This window comes from Protopterus annectens, chromosome 15.part0, assembly GCF_019279795.1.
Source record: "Protopterus annectens isolate FY-2018-M chromosome 15.part0, PAN1.0, whole genome shotgun sequence".
NCBI classification, from domain to species: domain Eukaryota; kingdom Metazoa; phylum Chordata; order Ceratodontiformes; family Protopteridae; genus Protopterus; species Protopterus annectens.
Window position 1 is genome coordinate 421,386,056 of NC_056749.1, and position 22,734 is coordinate 421,408,789.

Sequence of the window (22,734 nt, forward strand, 5' to 3'; positions counted from 1 at the left end):
TTGTTCGGCATTTATTTTTCTGAAGTGCAGGCAAACATAGGGGGATTGTGGTTGACAAAATTTGCAGATGACTGCAAACTGGGCACCATAATTGACACTCCATCAGACAGAGACATCCTCCAGAAAGGTCTCATAGAAATGGATAACTGGTGCCAGAGCCATGGCCTTAAGCTAAATGCCAAAAAATGTATAGTCATACCCTCTGGAAAAAACAAGGTAACCCCTAATTACCACATAGGTGGTAATCCATTAAACACGGAAGAACTTATCAGGGACCTGGGGACCCAAGTTGACAGTAACCTCTCTTTTGACACTCACATTGCCAAAGTGGTTAGGAAGACCTTCTACATTGCCCACCTGATCATGAAGGGATTCACATCCAGATCAGGAGAGGTCATTGTACCCTTGTACTCTTCACTTATCAGACCAATGATTGAGTACAACGCCCCATTCGGAATGTACCTTACCCGACACCTGCAGCAGTTGGAAAGACCCCAAAAGTTCCTCACCAAAAGGATAAAGGGGCTCAAACATACGCCATAATGATGCCCGACTGAAGAAACTCCAGCTCTATTCAGTCGCATACTGTCTGCTCAGAGGTGATCTGTGCCTGACATACAAGGCCATGTCCAACCCGGAATTAATGGACATGCTCCACCTCAAAAATCCAAATCCACCAGAGCCACGAGCAAGAGATTTAAACCTCAACACGGATATAAATAGGACGTGCTGGAGGGACAGATTCATCACCCAGAGACTCCCTACACTATGGAACAGAATCCCAGTCCATGTGAGGCAGAGCCCCTCACTGACTCTGTTCAAGAGAAATCTTGACGAGTGGATGGGAGATCGTAGGTTTACCCCGGGAATCATCTCTGTATCACTGCTGGACAGAGGCACAGCAAACTAATGGGTATAGTATTCTCATCCTAAGGGGTGGTGAAAGCCACACACACTCTGGCTAGGCTTATAAATGCCCTAGGGCAGATAGCCTAGTATGAACCTATGAACCTATAATATATTTTTTATTTAATATTTTTTATTTTCTATATTTTTTATGTTTTGTATATGCAAGTTTTTGATTAAAATATTTTTAATATCATATATTTTATTTTAAGAATAAAAATTTATATATTCAAGTATGTTAGAATTGGTTAGGGGAGAAACACTAGTGGCATTTTTTCTGATTCAAGTCATTTGGACTGGATTCTAGTATTATATGCCTTTAAGGTAATTTAATTAAGTGTACTTAATTGAATTATTGTTTGTATTCATTTTATATAAAAAGATTCTGTACCAGTGACTCTTATCTGAAGAAGTCTGCCCTGAGCAGACGAAAGCGCTCATTGTAACGTTTTATAAAAAGGAGAACTATATTCCAGTGGAACAGAAGACCTTTTTTTTCATGATGTTAGCTGTTTGTATTTACTGAGTTAGTACAATAACTAGCCAATATTCCCTTCTCAACCACAGTCCACTCTTTAGTGAATTTAATGACTTGGAAATCTGTTCATAACAGTTAACCTACCAGAACAAACAATTTGAAAGAAAGGAAACTGATCCATACACTGCAATATGTTAAATGCTTAATAACTCAGGATTCTCCCTACTATAGCTCTTTTGAGTGTGTACCTTTAACTCCCAGTGGGTGTGGCTTGAGCATAGAAAAAATGAAGTCATCGCCTTCCAATTCTAACAAATACTCATTGACAGCTCAAATATGCATTCAAGATAAAATATTCTGATACTTCGTATTTGCATTAATAATTCTAAAACCATGCTGCATACAAACAAGCAATATTTGATGCCTAGAGGCACAGTAGGAGGTAACTGCAGAAATGCCTGGAGACGCACTCTGCTGTAATGAAATAAGCTCTGTGTCGTTTGATACTCTATGCTCAATTCATGGTCTAGGCAGTGCTTTCTGAAGACAGAGCAAGACAGCCATTTGACGTTCTGTACGATTTCATATTTATACATCTGAATTAAACAGGTTCTTTGAAAAAAGTGGCTTGAATTTGATATTGAGAGTAAGCAAATTCTGCAGCACAGGAGACGTGATTTTCCATATGTCAGCAGATCTCCCAAGGCAGGTTAAATTTAGGCTGGCTACCAGATGAAGCATTTAAAAAGTTCTCTGAATCAGGATGGCAAAAATCTGAACATACGTACAATAGAATTCATAGGGTTGTTGTTCCTAACAAATGCTTTGGTACCTCACTGTAGCAACTTTATAGTGCAGGCTGCAAGGACACGTGCATATCTTGAGAGTCATGAAAGTCGAGGGATCACTACATATGAATAATGTCTCAATATGGAAAAAAAGTGTGAGCTACATCATTAGATGGAAATGTACTACCTGACTGCAGGAGAGGCTGCCCTTAAAGTTATTCTTCACAAAACAACAAACATGCATGTAGACACACATGCGCACACATGCAAGCACAATCCCTTGCGTTTCCCAGAGTTTAAATTTGCTGCCAGTGGGAAATGTAGCAGGATAGTGTTTTGGTGTTTAAGGTAATCTTGGAAATGTGAACAAAACATTCTACAGTAATAATTCCTTTAAACTCTACCACAAGCACCCTGCCAGCAGGCATACACTTCAGGGCTTCATTGTGCTGGTAATCATCACAATGGGCTGCAACTGCCTACTTAGTGAATCTTGTACCGCTGCATATTTAGGCAAGATGCCTTCATCTGAATTTGCTGTTGCATACCACAAAAGTGTCTGTGGTGCACAACATTGTTGTTCCGATACAATCAGAAACTTAATAAAATCGCATACAGCTCTGAAGTGGAGTTTCAACCATGCAGCAGGCCTATACATTAATGGGACCAAGTTAATGAAACCACCCCATATTATACACCTGTACTGATCACACATTACAAACTAATGAACCACTATCAATATATAAATATATGTATAGATCTATATATATATATATATATATATATATATAAAAATATGCGTGTGTGTGTGTGTACATGTATATATATAGTTCCCCTTCAGAAGGTCGAACGGCTGAAATCTTGAAATGCATATGGCCGAAGCCATATGCTCGAATTTCAGAAGCTCGACCTTCTGAAAGGGAAAGAAAAAAAAGCAAGAAAGCACAAAACAATGTTTCTGCAGGGGGGCAAGCCCCCCTGCACCCCCACACCCCCAACTACTTATTTATTCCAACTCGGAGATCGCACTACAGCGCAGAAAGGGAAATCTCCAGTTCTGCGCTGTATGCCGATCCCCATTCAGAAGGTTGAGCTTCTGAAATTTCGAGCATATGGTCTCGACCATATGCATTTCAAGATTTCAGCCATGGGACCTTCTGACGGGGAACTATCTATATATATATATATATATATATATATATATATATATATATATATATATATATATATATATATACATATACACACACATATACAAACACACACACACATATACACACATATATATGTATGTGTGGGTGCATATCTGTATTAGTTTGACTAATTGCCTCCAATGAATTATAAACTGCTTAACATGCTTTTCCACTGTTCAATATCACCAATTTCATTTTGCAAATTAACTTGAAACACCCTAAAACATCCATCATCAAAACAAACCTGCCTGTTTTATAAACTTACACTAAACAAGACACTGCATTTATTCTACAAACACACGTTAAAATTATGAGGTTTTAAATTCTTTTTGGATATACTTGGTAGTGTCTAAAACTTCAAATATAAAGTAAACCAACACAAGTTAAAAAATGTACTAAACTGTCAGCAAATCTCATTATTAACATGTGAGAAACAAATCTCATTACCATTTTCAACTGGAAAGGGTTTTCCCCAAAGCAAAACTAGTTCCCGTTCTGAAATCCAGCTGCAATTTTGCCAAAATATTTTGAAGGAAAATACTATCAAGAACAAAACTTTTGACATCAAGGAAGGTGAAGTGACATTGTCATTACAGACCAGCTTGGCTGACAACGTGGGAAGGCAAACATAATTCAAATAAATACATTTACTGCAGATAATTTACTTCAGTGCACAGTTCAGGCCCATCATTATTATCCTACAGCAGACTATCTTTTTACACAAATTCACGGTTTAATCTTGGAAAGTATACCTACAACATTCTCAAACTTCAATACAGAAAATTTTCACTCTCTGCACAAAAAGCTAGCTCCTTTACTTTCATTGCTACCAGTGTCAGTTGACCCAATTATGCCACAATCTTCCTTCCACTGCAAAACACTCTACAGCAGGAGAGAACCAAATCTAACCAGCTGGAACTTGAAACGCCTGCTTTAATCAGCTTTCCCTTTAGAAACAAACAGACATTAAGAGTTGGGACACAAATCATAAAGTAATTTTCTTGGATTAACTCAAAATGCTGAGTCAAACAGTAAACTACAGCTCTTCAAGGAAATGGTGGGGAAAGCGAAATAAAAACACATTAAAAAGATTTATAACACTACTGTCTCAGACAAGAAAATGTTTAAAAAATAAAATGCTTACTTTAGCTGGAGCTATGTTAATGGAAACTAGTGCATCTGTGCAAAGCAAGACTGATATTACTTATGCCCACTAAGTTTACTGGCACTAAGTAGAAAGCCTGATTCGTTGATGAGACTACATGGCTTAATGGGCACTTACTCAAAATACTGTTATTCACTGCCTAACATCTGTTTCAGAAATCAAGGCCTGTTAAATCCCTGAAGCATTGTGAGTGAAAGTGGCAACAGCTATTCCTGTTTTATGGGCAACAACAAAGGTATTATGAATATAGTTTTAGACCTATAAACCTTAAATGCATTCTAGGGATGTGCCCTGAAAGGAATTTGATAACTATGACACCTTCAGATCTGTTCCTCAGATAGACTTCGGTCAGAATGGATTTATATCTGGTCAATCTTGTACAACTAGCCAGTTTTTTTTATAACCATGTCTTTGATGCTCTAACTGAAAAAGACCAGTGGATATTATAAAACTTTGATTTTATAAAAGCTTTGGATTCCATTCTGCATTCTCCTACACACAGGAGACTGTGAGAATTAAATGTTAATCTATCCATATACGCATGGATTATGAGCTGGCTGGGGCCAACAGAGTGGAAAGACATGGAAGAGGATACACTTTTCAAAAGCAAGAAGTTGCTAAGGTTCTGTGCTAAGACTTGTTTTTTTATTTCATACATTCAGGTTAAGTATACCACTCCTCGAGTCTAGACGAGTAAATCAACGAGCGACTAAAACAGGGCTGATAGTTAACTACCCTGTAGGGTCAAAAGTTGCAGAAATGTACTTACCTCACAGGCAGTAGCAAACCCAAACTCTAGTCAGTCACACCCTGCATAACTTTTGTGTAAAAAGAAACAGCATAACATCTGAAAAATTATATAGATGCTCTGCTGAGCTGCTTACTGAGGGATTTGAAGTCTTCTTAAGACACACAGTCTTGCTGTGCTGTTTACTGCTGAATCAGAGACACATAGCTCTGCATGACTCCATCTGTAGTCTGTTTATAGCACCAAGCCTTTCAAATTGCACACTGATAAAGAAATATATTTTGCAGCTATAAGCAGTTACAGACAACTTATTTTATAACAAACCACACATATTAACTTTTCTTGGTTCTTTACCTTTACAATTTTTGTCTGTACAGTCTAACCTTTGGATAATGTCATGCACTGTATTTTTATGACATTGTACACACAATAAACATTTTTATACCACACATGATTTTATTTCAGATACCAGTCAAATATTATAATCCATTTGCATAATGCCTTACTATCAAATTGCAATCCATTTGCATAATGCCTTACTATTAACTTGCCCTAATAAGGTTTTACATTTGCTAATATGCTGTATACACATTTATTCTGTTATTATTATTACCTCTATGGCATTCATACTGTATGTAACACAGAATAATTTTCTTACCAGTCAACAGACAGGCAGATGGCCAAGCTGCTTTACTGTAGATGGTTGAAAAGTTTATGTAGTCACTTGTGAAGTTGGTACAGCAAAACTGGCAGATTCAGTCTTACATCTTCGTCTTGTACCTTTTCTGGAGAATTTATGGAACTGCTCCACTTTCCTGCAATGCAGTCTCACCGGATTTGGACTTCTATTAAACTGTATTGCTACAAACTGTTGAGAACTGTAGAAATCTGAAGTACTTCACATAAACGTTACTGTGCTTTTACAGGAGTGACATTACCCATTCACTCCCCTTGTTTTTGGATACAAGCTAGGAACGTTGTCAAAGGATCACCATTGAAAAAATATATAGATGCTCTGCTGAGCTGCTTACTGAGGGATTTGAAGTCTTCTTAAGACACACAGTCTTGCTGTGCTGTTTACTGCTGAATCAGAGACACATAGCTCTGCATGACTCCATCTGTAGTCTGTTTAAAGCACCAAGCCTTTCAAATTGCACACTGATAAAGAAATATATTTTGCAGCTATAAGCACAGTTACAGACAACTTATTTTATAACAAACCACACATAGTCTGTCAGATTTGTAGCATATATTTACAAAGCTTTCCATCATTACAGATATGAATGATGACTTCTACAAAATACCTCTCTCTGTCCTTCTCTCACATAACTGAATTACTACAATAGCTATATACAGAGCTAGTCACGCACACAAGAGATTGGCATTTCCTCCTGGTATATTTTTCTGGCCTTCTATAGGAAGTCACATAATGTCTGTTTATAGACTTTTCTATTGTCCTTTTGTGATTTAAGCATTTTTGCTGATGTGAGGATGCCATTCTGAAAGGAAACATCTCTGTGCATCCATCACCATTCCACCGCCCCAGTGTTTTCACTCCTCCACTACACCCCCTACTCTCAGCCTTTAGTCAATTGGTTGAAGATGACCTATATAGGATGAGGGACAGTGAGCAACACATATATAACAAATATAATCTCACATTCAAAGAGAATAAAGCATTGAAAGATCTCTCTAATGACCCCTCACTATGCATTAGACCGGCTGATAAAGGAGGGGGGATTATAGTCATGGGCTATGATGACTATGTCAGTAGGATGTTACGTATGTTGGATGATATACAGTTTTATCAGCCATTAGACTTAGATCTTGTGAAGATATTTTCTAATAGAGTACATTCATTTTTACTGGGACTATTGAACAGCCATACCATTGATAATCAATTGTTTTTATTTCTTGACGTGCAATCACCACTGATTCCATTGATCAGTGGACTTCCCAAGATACATAAAGACATGGCTAATCCTCCCCTTCGACCTATAGTAGCAGGCAGGGGATGGATCACTGAACCTTCCTCTATTTTTATCGAGCACAATTTAAGACCAATTGTAGACATGAATAGGTTCATTTTGAAAGATACAAAACAGTTTCTAGTTGATTTGTATGACTGTTTGAAAGATGTGACAGATGTATTGGGATTAACCTTCAGAACAATGGATGTGAAATCATTATTCACCGTCATTCAACCTTGTGGGCATTGACTTCCTGACTAAACATTTGCAAAGGGTTTCTAAGTTGCCTGAACCAAGGATCATGCTACTTACGTCATTGCTAGAAGTCGTTTTACATAATAATATCTTTGTTTTGAAGATAGGTGTTTTTGCAGAAGGATGTGGCTATGGGCACTTCGTGTGCCAATAGCTACGCCAACCTGTTCATGGCAGAATGGGAGAATACATACATGTATGGATTGCCTAGTTTTGTAGAACATATATTGTTCTATAGACGTTTGTAGATGACCTCTTCTTTATTTGGAGAGGTCCCATACATGCACTTCATGAATTCATTGAACATCTGAATAATGTTACATCATATATTAAGTTTAGTCATGAGATATCTAGAACCAAAATAACTTATCTTGATGTTTTGTTGAGAAACTGCCCAACGGACTAGTCAATACTGGTGTTTTTAGGAAGAAATGCCACATCAATACCCTTCTGCATCGTCAGAGTATGCATCCCCAATACATCTATAGAAATATTGTTAAGGGACAGGCAATGAGGGCCTCACGTTATAACCCTACTACCATAGGCTATGAAAAAGACCTAGATGACTTATATAATCGTTTATCTCAACGATGCTATAAGGACCACGAGATAGTAAAGGGATTTGAATGTGTACAAGATTCTAGACTAGGCATTGCAGCACCTTATTTCTCAGATAAGAGGTTACCAACTGAGGAAAAATTACCAACCAATATACACAATACTCATGATCCAGCTTTCACTATGTTCTATACAACTGATGCCTGGAGAATTAAGGAAGTGGTTAAAGCCCACTGGAATATACTCACAATTGACACACAGGTCAGGTATAGTGTAGGTGAGTGTCCCTTTTCAGATACAAGAACAAGAAAAGCCTTAAAAAGATTCTATGTGAAAGGAGAAGATCTGAGGCCTTACCCACAGGCACTTTTACTGGCACTCGGGTCTGTGGTAGTTGTAATTACTGTCCCTACATTAATAATGATGTTATGTTTGTTCACCCTGTCAGCCAACACATTTACTATTTGAAAGCTAATGGGAATTGTTCATCTATAAATGTTGTATATATAGCTACTTGTCAGAAATGTGCTTCATTTTACATTGGAAAAACCAATAGGTATCTAAAAGATCGTATAATGGAGCACCTTTATTCAATAAGAATGCAACACAGAAATAATGCACTTTCTAAACACGCCATGGAATCTGATCATACACATACGTTTACTTTTAGAATCCTAGAACAGATACAAGTGAATATGAGAGGAGGCGATGTAAGAACACATACAGAAGCTAGGGAGAACATGTGGATAATGAAGCTTAGATCAGATGTACCACCAGGATTGAATGCAAAACTATCTGTCAAACCATTCCTGAGAATGAGAAGACTCAAAGCTCATTAACAGGTACACCAATTTTGTTGTTGCTGTTATTTGTTCTGTTAGCTAACTATATATCTGCCATCTTTTTATGACAGTGATTGGGATTAGAACTTTTCGTCTATGTGTATTTTGGATCAAATTAGATTTCAAGTAGACTTTACATTACATTAGAACATATACATTATTTTTAACCTTTTGATGCATCACTTTAATTCTTTGACATCTTGTGTATTTTTACTTGTAGGCACATTTAGCTGTGGTTGCCAGCCTTATGTTATGTTAATTTGCAGCACTGAGACTTTGCCTGCTTGAAGATGTTAGTTGTTTGTAGATATTACTATTCAATCTGTTTACGAAGCATTACCAACAGAATGAATTGCTCCTTTAATTTTACTGTTATGGGTGGAGTTAATGACTAGCATTTCCCGCCTTTTAAGACTATTTATACACTGTTTGTAAATGTTTTTATGTTTTCATATACGAGTCTGAAGAAGCCAAGTAGGTGAAAGCGCTTACTCGATTAAATTTGTGTTTTTAGTACGTCTTTAGTACGCTTGAGTTATTTGGTATATCTCCTACAGCTGTGTTCACTCCTCCGTATCTGGACTTTACCATTACTGTGACTGTTTTATTGGATACTATAGGAGGAGAGTTTACTCCACCTTTGAGCTACTTTTCCTTGGATTATAAAAAAAGATGTCTGTTAATAGATATTTGTTCTGCAAACATGAGAAAATCATATAATCCTTGCTTTCCAATATTGCTTGGTTAGGCTTTTCTTTTTGATGCTGTGAAGAGAAGCCTGTCTGTTATACATATAGTATGAATGCACATTTTACATTGCTAAACTCTATACATATATTCAAGCAAACTTTTTATTCTATGCTTTATCTTTCAGCATATTTATATTCATAATATCTACCGACATCCATGGGGATCCCCTGTCCATTTCAACAGATGGGTTTGTACATCTCAAGTCAGATCAGATCCAGCAAGAACTTCAGAGATTCTTCCCGATAATTCCCTGCACTGATAGCATAGCTTCAGATCTTGTTTGCCACTCTTTCTAGTATACTGCTCAACTGTTGAATTTAATAGTGAGATGAGTACAATTTTTTGGTTTTAAATGTTCATATATTTAGGTATTTAAATCTCTGCTCCTGCTTTCTTACATTTTTTATAATATCTATATCGCTCTACAGGGTTTACTATCAAAATGTCACAGCTGACTACCGAGTGTGTTCATACATACAACCAGAAATGTTGTAAAATCCAATAACCAATCGTTCACATAATCGAAAGCGGTGTTTAAGGAAAGTCAGCAACTCAGGAATGTTCACTTTAGCGAAAATACCTACACTTATGGTTATGTGCTACAAACATTTTGCAGTTGGTCAAGTCCCCCTACACCTCCCACACCCCCTGCTACTAATATACACATACTGAGAATGCACTACAGTGAAGGGAAAGGGTAAATTCAATGATCCCCACTATACTGCAATCTCCGTTCAAAAAAATGGATCCACAAGCGTGAATACACACTAGCATTCACTCCTGTAGATTCAAACATTTAAAAAATGAACTTACAGAAACATGGACAAGTGCCTTTCAGCCTTCCAAGGTCTACCAAAGTTCCAACATTTTGATGGCAAACCATATCTACATCGCTCTCTATATCTAATCTAATATGTATGTGTGTGGGTAATTTATTTATATATATATATATATATATATATATATATATATATATATATATATATATATATATATATATATATACACACATACATGGTGGCCACACACACACACACATATATACATACATATACACACGCTTTACATATATATATATATATATATATATATATATATATATGTATACACACACATATACATATATATATATATATATATATATATATATATATATGCGCATCTCTCTCTCTCTATACATTTAGTTCTAGAGGAATTGTTTGGGTTCTATGGACACTGTCCTTGATTCACTATAGAAAAGGCTTCAGGCTTTAAAAAATATCTTCAATAAGAGCATAAAATATTTCCACAGGCTCCCATTGCTCAGTTAGTTTAAGACCTGATCAGCTAAACACAGACTGACATTTTGGCCTCATTCATTAAAAGGACTTTACTTGGCAGAAAGAATAACTTGGACCTCTCTTGGGTTCAAGTGGAGAATCAGCTGGATCTTCTATAGACTTGCACTCTCCTCAGCCCCCCTTAAGGGATGGAGAAGCAGAGTGCTAAATTACTGAGCATGATAAAGACAGAGAGATAAATAAAAGGAGAAAAATTATGGTTCCAAAGGAAAAAACAAGAAACAAAAATCTTTGGATTCTTCGTGACTGGACCCCCTGTTTCAGGAGATAACTAGCGAGATCTCCAAAGGCCTGTCTTGCCCTTCGTTCCAACCCTTGCCTTCTTTGAACTACTCTGGTCTGATAGTCATTCCAGAAGACTCCTAGAAAAAGGATCTTTTTTGCCAGGGTCCAGAGCATCGTAGCAAGAGGTCTTGAATACCTGACCTCTCGCCCTGCTTCAGCTGCATATCTCTGGTTCATTAGGTCCTCTAGAAGCATCATGGACACTGACTGGGATAAAATGTTGACAACATTTATAAAGGCCCAGAATTACAGGAGTCATCCCCTCCCCTTAGATTCCACTGGGAGACAGAGAGAAAACAAGAGAGAGAGAGAGACACACACAGACAGACAGGAGAGAAGAAAAGGAGAGAGAGAGAGAGAGAGGAAAAGGACAAGCAAGAGAGAGAGAGAGAGGAAAAGGACAAGCGAGAGAGAGAGAGAGAGAGAGAGAGAGAGGAAAAGGACAAGCGAGAGAGAGAGAGAGGAAATGGAGAAGAGGGAAAGAGGGAAAGGAGAAGAGAGTGGCAAAGGAGGAAATTGAGAGGGAGGAAAGGGAGAAAAAAGAAAGAGCTAGAGCAAAAGGAGAAGAGAGAGGCGAAGAGAGACAGACAGACAACCCTGGCCCACCAACTGCCCTTTTTGCTGCTCTGTCACCAATTTCCATATTGGATTTATCAATTTCATGACCAAGGTTCTCTTAATAGTTCCCTCTCAGGCTTGCCAATGTAGAATACATCTGAGGCACTCTGCTCAGACTTAGTGGTCTAGATCATCCACTCTTTGTCCCAAACTCGAATGAGCTGAACCTAGTCTTTGGCATTCACTCTTGTCCCAAACTCGAATGAGCTGGGCCTAGTCTTGGCTTCAAGTGCTATGGCATTTGACAGGTCAGCTTCAGTCTAGCTCACTGATCCAGTCAGGTCACTGGTGGTGGAGGACCAATTTTTGGATACTTCCATTTTGCCTTCAGCCCCATATCAGAGACTGCCCTCCCCAGGGAAACCAACTCTGCCTTTGGCATTTGAAAAGCTTTTGGCCTGAATTTTCTCAGGAAGGGGACATTAACTTAGCCTTTGATCCTACCTGAACTAACAGTGTATCTCAGTTTACTGCTTACCTTTCCCAAGGATAGCCTTCTTCAAGAAGCCTCATGCCATCTCTTACTCCAAGTGCCCAGGATACTTCTGACTCTTCACTACCACTCCAGAAAAGAACAGAATGTGCCCTTTTTCGTTTACACACTCACCAAAGGACATGGACCTTGATTAGGTGGAAGGGTTTCCAGTTCCCTAGACCACCCCCGAGGACACCTAATTCAGTGAGCTAATGGAAATGTTAAGTCGGGGGTGACAGGGTGGAGTCTAGCTTACAGATTTCCAACACCCTGATGGGGAAGTGTTCCTTGAGGCCCTTGAAGTAGGACCATCTTACCGCCAGAGTAATTTCTCTTGCAAAGAACTTGACAGAAGTGGCATCTCAGAGGGCTTGGCTGGATCCAGATAATATGGAACTTTTTCCTCAAAACTTAAATAAAGGTGTTTGTCCCTCCCAAGTACTGCCCACACAGGAGAAAAGTCCCTCCTTTGGCTATGATTGTTATTGCTACAGATAATGAAAGGGTACCTTGGTCCAACCTCCCCAACCAAGAGTCCTAGGTCACAGACCGTTTTGAAAGGTGAGAGTATATGCTTTGAGAACTTTTTTGCTATGAGCACAGAATCCTCTCTCACAAATTACCAGATTCCAGAGGGACTTAACTAGTGATCTGTTACAATTCATAAGGAGGCTACAGAACAAGGAAGTCAACCGAGACTCGACTGACCACCCTGTTGAACATTACAAATGTCACCATGAGGGCTGCTTTCGAAAACAGCAGAAGGGGCATCCAGAGCTGCAGACACTGTTATTGCTATACATCCATCATGCTTGGTGCCAGCTATGTGATTTCATGGATAACTTTAAGGCATTCTTCCTCAATGCCCCTTTTGATGGTTCTTCTCTCTTCAGCCCTAAGTTGAAAAACCTTTTCAAAAGAGCAAGCAGATGGGTAAAATGTTCTCTGCAGTTGGCGTTCACTTCTCCATTCCTCAAAGACCTTCGCCAGAAATCAGAGAGGTGAGAAGTGATTCTGGTTCAAGACCACCCAATATTTTGCCAAATGCTCCTCTTGACAGGGCCCTCCCCCCTGGGGAAGAGAGGGGAACTAACTGATGTCAAGTAAAGGCACAGGGGGTTTTCAAAATTAAGATTTTAGAGGTCCTTTCATGAAATAAACTTTTTCAGCATTCTTGAGATCTTGCCCACCTGCTCAACTCTGAAGGTAGTTCAAGAGGACTGCTGTCTCTTCACTTAAGAGTTCAAAGGCTTTCACAGCTGATTCACGGATGAAGAGAACATCTAGTTGCTACACAATCCCATTCACAACAAAAACAACCTGTACAAATCCCTTCTATAAGCTCTCCTTGGTCAATCAAAAACCACAGCACAAGAAATATCATTGCTAGGTGGAAAATCATCCAAGAGATCCCACAGTACCTCCCAAGATTCCAGTCTCTACTGGAGATTCTTTTTAGTTCCAAACCAATACAAAGGAACGCTGGTTTATCCTGACCCTCAGCAAGCTAAACACAATCATAAAGAAAACTCTCTGGATGACCACAGTATATTCTATTCTTCCCCTCAAGGAGAAGGAAAATGGATGTGCTTTATAGACCTTCAGGATGCATATTCTCATGCAAAAATTGTACATTAGCCTAGAATGTATTCACACTTTCGACTGGTAGCCAGTTACCAACAGTCCAGAGCACTAACATTTGGTCTCAGCACAGTCCCTCATATGTTCAACAAATGTATGCCAGTGGTCGCAGTACACCTCAGGCTGCAGAGGTTCCAAGTGTTTACCTATTTATACAACTGGCTCCTCACTGCAAGAAAAATATATATTTTTTTTTATTAAACATCTTTATTAAATTTCATTTAAACAACATCTTTACTAAATTTCATTTTTAAAATAGGTAGCCTCCCCCAGCTGGCCTGATGGTGTGTTTTTCCACTTGCTCCCTACACTGCTGAGTATTCCCAGCATTTGCGACACTGCTACAGCTCCTTTTACTGCACAAAAATCAAACTCTGTGAAACTTAAAAGATACGAGGAGTTTATGCTGCCCTGAAGAACCAACACTATATGTATGTTTCACCATATAAAGGTTATTTTGAAAGCTGTATTTTATGAAAATCCTTAACTTGCTAAAAATACAAACACCCAAGCCAGCAGCAGGGATTTTTTACTCGGTTTCTTTCTCCTCCAATATTATTACAGTAGCTTGCACAGGGTACTGGATAACAGTTTTTCCTCTAGCCCCTACAATAATTTTGTCACCAGATGTCTTTTGAATTTATCTTCCCTATAGATTCCTTTCCCAACTTGAATACATTTTGTTTCACTTTTTCCATCGTTCTATTTAAACCATAGCCCTCTTACTATATAAAATGTATTTAGACTCCCAGCCGGATAATAAACAAACCAGCAACAGCTTTCCCAAACAAAAGTTTGGGTCTCTTCAGGACAGGGGGAAGGCTTTACATGAGCTTAACCATGTGTTTGTTTCTCCTGTGCCTAAATTTCAGAGAAACTACCCTTCTAAGCCAGCATTTGTTCATAGGCAATCTTTGCCTTCCTGATAAAGGCAAAAAGGGCGGTACATGGGCTCCTCCTGCCAAGGCCACTCAGACTGCAGGGATTCAGAAGCCTTCCTTTCCTGACAAACCAGGTACTGTCCGACTATCTGCCTGTTCCCAGTCATATTCCTCTCTCCACTTCACCTTTCTCTCCCTGTTCGGCTTCAAATCACTCAGGATTCTTGGGTTATGCCAAGCATTTGTCAGGGGTACTTCACATGGTGTGGCTATCCCATCCTCCTGTTATGGGTATTCCTCGGCCTCCTTGGCAACTTCCTTTTCTCCCAGAGTTAGAGATAACTTGTCTCAGGGTACTATTCAAGAGGTGCCCGTGTCCCAAAAGGGGAAGGGTTTTAATTCAAGAATGTTTCTAGTTTCCAGAAGAGAGTGTACTCTGAGACAGATTAAAGACCTCTCTCATCTAAACATTTTTCTGAAGATGCCTTTCTTTTGATTATCCCCCTTCAGACTGTTTCCTCTCTTGCTCCCTCAGGCCTTCCTGGTGTCTCTGGATCTCAAGGATGCTTACAGTGGATTTTCACCCTGTTAAAATGTCAGGTTTTTGTGATATTAAAAATGAGACCACATAAATCATTTCAAAACGTTTCCACCTTTAATGTGATCGATAACCTGTACAATTCAATTAAAAACAAAAATCTGTTGGGGGAAAATATAAAAAAAAAAAATAAAAAAACGTACAATAAGCTGGTTGCATAAGTGTGCACACCCTTAAAAACTAATACTTTGCTGAAGCACCTTTTGATTTAATTACAACATTCAGTCTTCTTGGGTAGGAGTCTATCAGCATGGTACATCTTGCCTTGGTAATATTTGCCCACTCTTCCTTGCAAAAGTGCTCCAAATCTGTCAGATTGCGAGGGCATCTCTTGTGTACAGCCTTCTTCAGGTCACCCCACATCTTCAGGCAGTTTATATCCCTTCAGATCAAAACATGTTCACTTAGCAAAATACCTACACTTATGGTTATGTGCTACAAACATTTTGCAGTTGGTCAAGTCCCCCTACACCTCCCACACCCCCTGCTACTTATATACACATACTGAGAACACACTACAGTGAAGGGAAAGGGTAAATTCAATGATCCCCACTATACTGCAATCTCCATTCAAAAAAATGGATCCACAAGAGTGAATACACACTAGCATTCACTCCTGTAGATTCAAACATTTAAAAAATGAACTTACAGAAACATGGACAAGTGCCTTTCAGCCTTCCAAGGTCTACCAAAGTTCCAACATTTTGATGGCAAACCATATCTACATCGCTCTCTATATCTAATCTAATATGTATGTGTGTGGGTAATTTATATTTATATATATATATATATATATATATATATATATATATATATATATATATATATATATATATATATACACACATACATACATACACACACACACATATATACATACATATACACACGCATTTACATATATATATATATATATATATATATATATATATGTATAACACACACATATACATATATATATATATATATATATATATATATATATATTACTCTCTCTATACATTTATTCTAGAGAATTGTTTGGGTTCTATGGACACTGTCCTTGATTCACTATAGCTAGGCTTTAAAAATATTCAATAAGACATAAATATTTCCACAGGCTCCCATTGCTCAATCTGTTTAAGACCTGATCAGCTAAACACAGACTGACATTTTGGCCTCATTCATTAAAAGGACTTTACTTGGCAGAAAGAATAACTTGGACCTCTCTTGGGTTCAAGTGGAGAATCAGCTGGATCTTCTATAGACTTGCACTCTCCTCAGCCCCCCTTAAGGGATGGAGAAGCAGGGTGCTAAATTACTGAGCATGATAAAGACAGAGAGATAAATAAAAGGAGAAAAATGATGGTTCCAAAGGAAAAAAACAAGAAACAAAAAAAATCTTTGGATTCTTCGCGACTGGACCCCCTGTTTCAGGAGATAACTAGTGAGATCTCCAAAGGCCTGTCCTGCCCCTCGTTCCAACGCTTGCCTTCTTTGAACTACTCTGGTCTGATAGTCATTCCAGAAGACTCCTAGAAAAAGGATCTTTTTTGCCAGGGTCCAGAGCATCGTAGCATGAGGTCTTGAATACCTGACCTCTCGCCCTGCTTCAGCTGCATATCTCTGGTTCATTAGGTCTTCTAGAAGCATCATGGAAACTGACTGGGATAAAATGTTGACATTTATAAAGGCCCAGAATTACAGGAGTCATCCCCTCCCCTTCGACTCCACTGGGAGACAGAGAGAAAACAAGAGAGAGAGAGAGAGAGACACACACACAGACAGACAGGAGAGAAGAAAAGGAGAGGAGAGAGACAGAGAGGAAAAGGACAAGCGAGAGAGAGAGAGGAAAAGGACAAGCGAGAGAGAGAGGAAAAGGAAAGCGAGAGAGAGAGGAAAAGGACAAGCGAGAGAGAGAGAGAGGAAATGGAGAAGAGGGAAAGAGGGGAAAGGAGAAGAGAGTGGCAAAGGAGGAAATTGAGAGGGGGAGGAAAGGGAGAAAAAAAGAAAGAGCTAGAGCAAAAGGAGAAGAGAGAGAGCGAAAGAGAGACAGACAGACAACCCTGGCCCACCAACTGCCCTTTTTGCTGCTCTGTCACCAATTTCCATATTGGATTTATCAATTTCATGACCAAGGTTCTCTTAATAGTTCCCCTCTCAGGCTTGCCAATGTAGAATACATCTGAGGCACTCTGCTCAGACTTAGTGGTCTAGATCATCCACTCTTGTCCCAAACTCGAATGAGCTGAACCTAGTCTTTGGCATTCACTCTTGTCCCAAACTCGAATGAGCTGGGCCTAGTCTTTGGCTTCAAGTGCTATGGCATTTGACAGGTCAGCTTCAGTCTAGCTCACTGATCCAGTCAGGTCACTGGTGGTGGAGGACCAATTTTTTGGATACTTCCATTTTGCCTTCAGCCCCATATCAGAGACTGCCCTCCCCAGGGAAACCAACTCTGCCTTTGGCATTTGAAAAGCTTTTGGCCTGAATTTTCTCAGGAAGGGGACATTAACTTAGCCTTTGATCCTACCTGAACTAACAGTGTATCTCAGTTTACTGCTTACCTTTCCCAAGGATAGCCTTCTTCAAGAAGCCTCATGCCATCTCTTACTCCAAGTGCCCAGGATACTTCTGACTCTTCACTACCACTCCAGAAAAGAACAGAATGTGCCCTTTTTCGTTTACACACTCACCAAAGGACATGGACCTTGATTAGGTGGAAGGGTTTCCAGTTCCCTAGACCACCCCCGAGGACACCTAATTCATAGAATGAAATGTTAAGTCAGGGGTACAGGGTTTTGGGTCTCTTCGGGGGAAACTTTACACTCCTGGGGCCTGTGCCTAAATTTCAGAGAAACTACCCTTCTAAGCCAGCATTTGTTCAGGCAATCTTTGCCTTGCTGATAAAGGTAAAAGGCGGTACATGGGCTCCTCCTGCCAAGGCCACTCAGACTGCAGGGATTCGAAGCCTTCCTTTCCTGACAAACCAGGTACTGTCTGACTATCTGCCTGTTCCCAGTCATATTCCTCTCTCTCTTCACCTTTCTCTCCCTGTTCGGCTTCAAATCACTCAGGATTCTTGGTTATGCCAAGCATTGTCAGGGGTACTTCACATGGTGTGGCTATCCCATCCTCCTGTTATGGGTATTCCTCAGCCTCCTTGGCAACTTCCTTTTCTCCCAGGGTTAGGAATAACTTGTCTCAGGGTACTATTCAAGAGGTGCCCGTGTCCCAAAAGGGGAAGGGTTTTAATTCAAGAATGTTTCTAGTTTCCAGAAGAGAGTGTACTCTGAGACAGATTAAAGACTCTCTCATCTAAACATTTTCTGAAGATGCCTTCCTTTTGATTATCCCCCTTCAGACTGTTTCCTCTCTTGCTCCCTCAGGCCTTCCTGGTGTCTCTGGATCTCAAGGATGCTTACAGTGGATTTTCACCCTGTTAAAATGTCAGGTTTTGTGATATTAAAATGAGACCACATAAATCATTTCAAAAGCTTCCACCTTTAATGTGATCGATAACCTGTACAATTCAATTAAAACAAAATCTGTTGGGAAAAATATAATAAAAATAAAAAGCATAATAAGCTGGTTGCATAAGTGCACACCCTTAAAAACTAATACTTTGCTGAAGCACCTTTTGATTTAATTACAACATTCAGTCTTCTTGGGTAGGAGTCTATCAGCATGGTACATCTTGCCTTGGTAATATTTGCCCACTCTTCCTTGCAAAAGTGCTCCAAATCTGTCAGATTGCGAGGGCATCTCTTGTGTACAGCCTTCTTCAGGTCACCCCACATCTTCAGGCAGTTTATATCCCTTCAGATCAAAACATTGTAGCAAACACACTGAGCAGGTCTTTCACTCAATCCCTGTGACGCATCCATTTATGGGATGTGTTTCTGGACATTTTCCACCAGTGGGTACTCGACTATATCTCAGTCTCCTCTATGAACAAATCAGCTTCCTTCGTTTTGTGCTAGAGTCCCAGGTCCTCTGGTGTGGAAGATGGACACCCTCATTTTCTTGGAAGGGGATGTTTCTTTATGCATTCCCTCCCCTCCCCTTCCTCCCATTCCAAAAGTCCTGTTCAAGATTCAACAGAAAGCCCCCAAAATCCTGTTGGTGACTACCTTTTGACCATGACAGCACTGGTTCCCTCTCCTTCTGCATCTAGCCAAGGGCAATCACCACAAGTTACCTCAACTGGGTGGATTTACTCACAAGACAAGGGATCTCTTTTCCATCCCCACCTGTCCATGCTTCCAATGACACTGTGGGCGATAAGGTTTTGATTTCTCATATAGACATCTTTTTTTCTAAGGACATGCTGCATGTCCTGCAGGAGGCCCGGAAACCTACTACTAGGAAATCTTGCTCATCTAAATGGAAGAGGTTTTCTATTTGGCATCTCTCTCGTAACCTGGACCCACTTACTGTTGATGTTCCTTTTGTTCTCTCTTATTTGCGCAAGCTGCTCAGTGCTGATTTGGTCTATTCTTCTCATTACATCAGAGTGATGCCTCCAGGTGCATCTGCAGTTAAATCCTACTGACGCCTCTAGGTGTCAAATAGTCCTTGCTCATATTTGCATCAATAATTCCAAAACCATGCTATGTACAAGATTTTATAAAAATTTTTCTTAAAGCTTACACAATGGAAAACTCAAATGCATTAACATTATACTGTTGTCTAGTGCAGGTAGAGAGATATTAACTGGTTTTATGATATTAATTTATATAGCTATAATTTTCACATTTTTCTAAATATCTCAACAACCAAGTAACAGGAGCTCCTTAGCCTCATATGAAAGCTCTCAGCTAGATGAACAAAATGCTGTTAACAGTATACGTGCAAGTTGAATGGTTGCAACAGGAGATCAGGAGAGAGAGAGGAAAAGGACAAGCGAGAGAGAGAGAGAGAGACAGAGAGAGAGAGAGAAAAGGACAAGCGAGAGAGAGAGGAAAAGGACAAGCGAGAGAGAGAGGAAAAGGACAAGCGAGAGAGAGAGGAAAAGGACAAGCGAGAGAGAGAGGAAAAGGACAAGCGAGAGAGAGATAGAAAGAGAGGAAATGGAGAAGAGGGAAAGAGGGAAAAGGAGAAGAGAGTGGCAAAGGAGGAAATTGAGAGGGGGGAGGAAAGGGAGAAAAAAAGAAAGAGCTAGAGCAAAAGGAGAAGAGAGAGAGCGAGAGAGAGACAGACAGACAACCCTGGCCCACCAACTGCCCTTCTTGCTGCTCTGTCACCAATTTCCATATTGGATTTATCGATTTCAGGTTCTCTTAATAGTTCCCCTCTCAGGCTTGCCAATGTAGAATACATCTGAGGCACTCTGCTCAGACTTAGTGGTCTAGATCATCCACTCTTGTCCCAAACTCGAATGAGCTGGGCCTAGTCTTTGGCTTCAAGTGCTATGGCATTTGACAGGTCAGCTTCAGTCTAGCTCGCTGATCCAGTCAGGTCACTGGTGGTAGAGGACCAATTTTTTGGATACTTCCATTTTGCCTTCAGCCCCATATCAGTGACTGCCCTCCTCAGGGATACCAACTCTGCCTTTGGCATTTGAGAAGCTTTTGGCCTGAATTTTCTCAGGAAGGGGACATTAACTTAGCCTTTGATCCTACCTGAACTAACAGTGTATCTCAGTTTACTGCTTACCTTTCCCAAGGATAGCCTTCTTCAAGAAGCCTCATGCCATCTCTTACTCCAAGTGCCCAGGATACTTCTGACTCTTCACTACCACTCCAGAAAAGAACAGAATGTGCCCTTTTTCATTTACACACTCACCAAGGACATGGACCTTGATGAGGTGGAAGGGTTTCCAGTTCCCTAGACCACCCCCGAGGACACCTAATTCAGTGAGCTAATGGAAATGTTACGTCGGGGGTGACAGGGTGGAGTCTAGCTTACAGATTTCCAAAACCCTGATGGGGAAGTGTTCCTTTAGGCCCTTGAAGTAGGACCATCTTACCGCCTGAGTAATTTCTCTTGCAAAGAACTTGACAGAAGTGGCATCTCAGAGGGCTTGGCTGGATCCAGATAATATGGAACTTTTTCCTCAAAACTCAAATAAAGGTGTTTGTCCCTCCCAAGTACTGCCCACACAGGAGAAAAGTCCCTCCTTTGGCTATGATTGTTATTGCTACAGATAATGAAAGGGTACCATGGTCCAACCTCCCCAACCAAGAGTCCTAGGTCACAGACCGTTTTGAAAGGTGAGAGTATATGCTTTGAGAACTTTTTTGCCATGAGCACAGAATCCCCTCTCACAAATTACCAAATTACCAGATTCCAGAGGGACTTAACTAGTGATCTGTTACAATTCATAAGGAGGCTACAGAACAAGGAAGTCAACAGAGACTCGACTGACCACCCTGTTGAACATTACAAATGTCACCATGAGGGCTGCTTTCGAAAACAGCAGAAGGGGCATCCAGAGCTGCAGACACTGTTATTGCTATACATCCATCATGCTTGGTGCCAGCTATGTGATTTCATGGATAACTTTAAGGCATTCTTCCTCAATGCCCCTTTCGATGGTTCTTCTCTCTTCAGCCCTAAGTTGAAAAACCTTTTCAAAAGAGCAAGCAGATGGGTAAAATGTTCTCTGCAGTTGGCGTTCACTTCTCCATTCCTCAAAGACCTTCGCCAGAAATCAGAGAGGTGAGAAGTGATTCTGGTTAAAGAAGACACAATATTTTGCCAAATGCTCCTCTTGACAGGGCCCTCCCCCCTGGGGAAGAGAGGGGAACTAACTGATGTCAAGTAAAGGCACAGGGGTTTTTCAAAATTAAGATTTTAGAGGTCCTTTCATGAAATAAACTTTTTCAGCATTCTTGAGATCTTGCCCACCTGCTCAACTGTGAAGGTAGTTCAAGAGGACTGCTGTCTCTTCACTTAAGAGTTCAAAGGCTTTCACAGCTGATTCACGGATGAAGCGAACATCTAGTTGCTACACAATCCCATTCACAACAAAAACAACCTGTACAAATCCCTTCTATAAGCTCACCTTGGTCAATCAAAAACCACAGCCCAAGAAATATCATTGCTAGGTGGAAAATCATCCAAGAGATCCCACAGTACCTCCCAAGATTCCAGTCTCTACTGGAGATTCTTTTTAGTTCCAAACCAATACAAAGGAACGCTGGTTTATCCTGACCCTCAGCAAGCTAAACACAATCATAAAGAAAACTCTCTGGATGACCACAGTATATTCTATTCTTCCCCTCAAGGAGAAGGAAAATGGATGTGCTTTATAGACCTT

General features: G+C 39.9%; 1 protein-coding gene across 1 annotated transcript in view; it reads right to left on the reverse strand.

Annotated features, from left to right (window-relative positions):
- The window catches only part of VMA21 (vacuolar ATPase assembly factor VMA21), a 114,949-nt gene that overhangs the window by 34,123 nt on the left and 58,092 nt on the right, over positions 1 to 22,734 (reverse strand). The window lies entirely within an intron of this gene.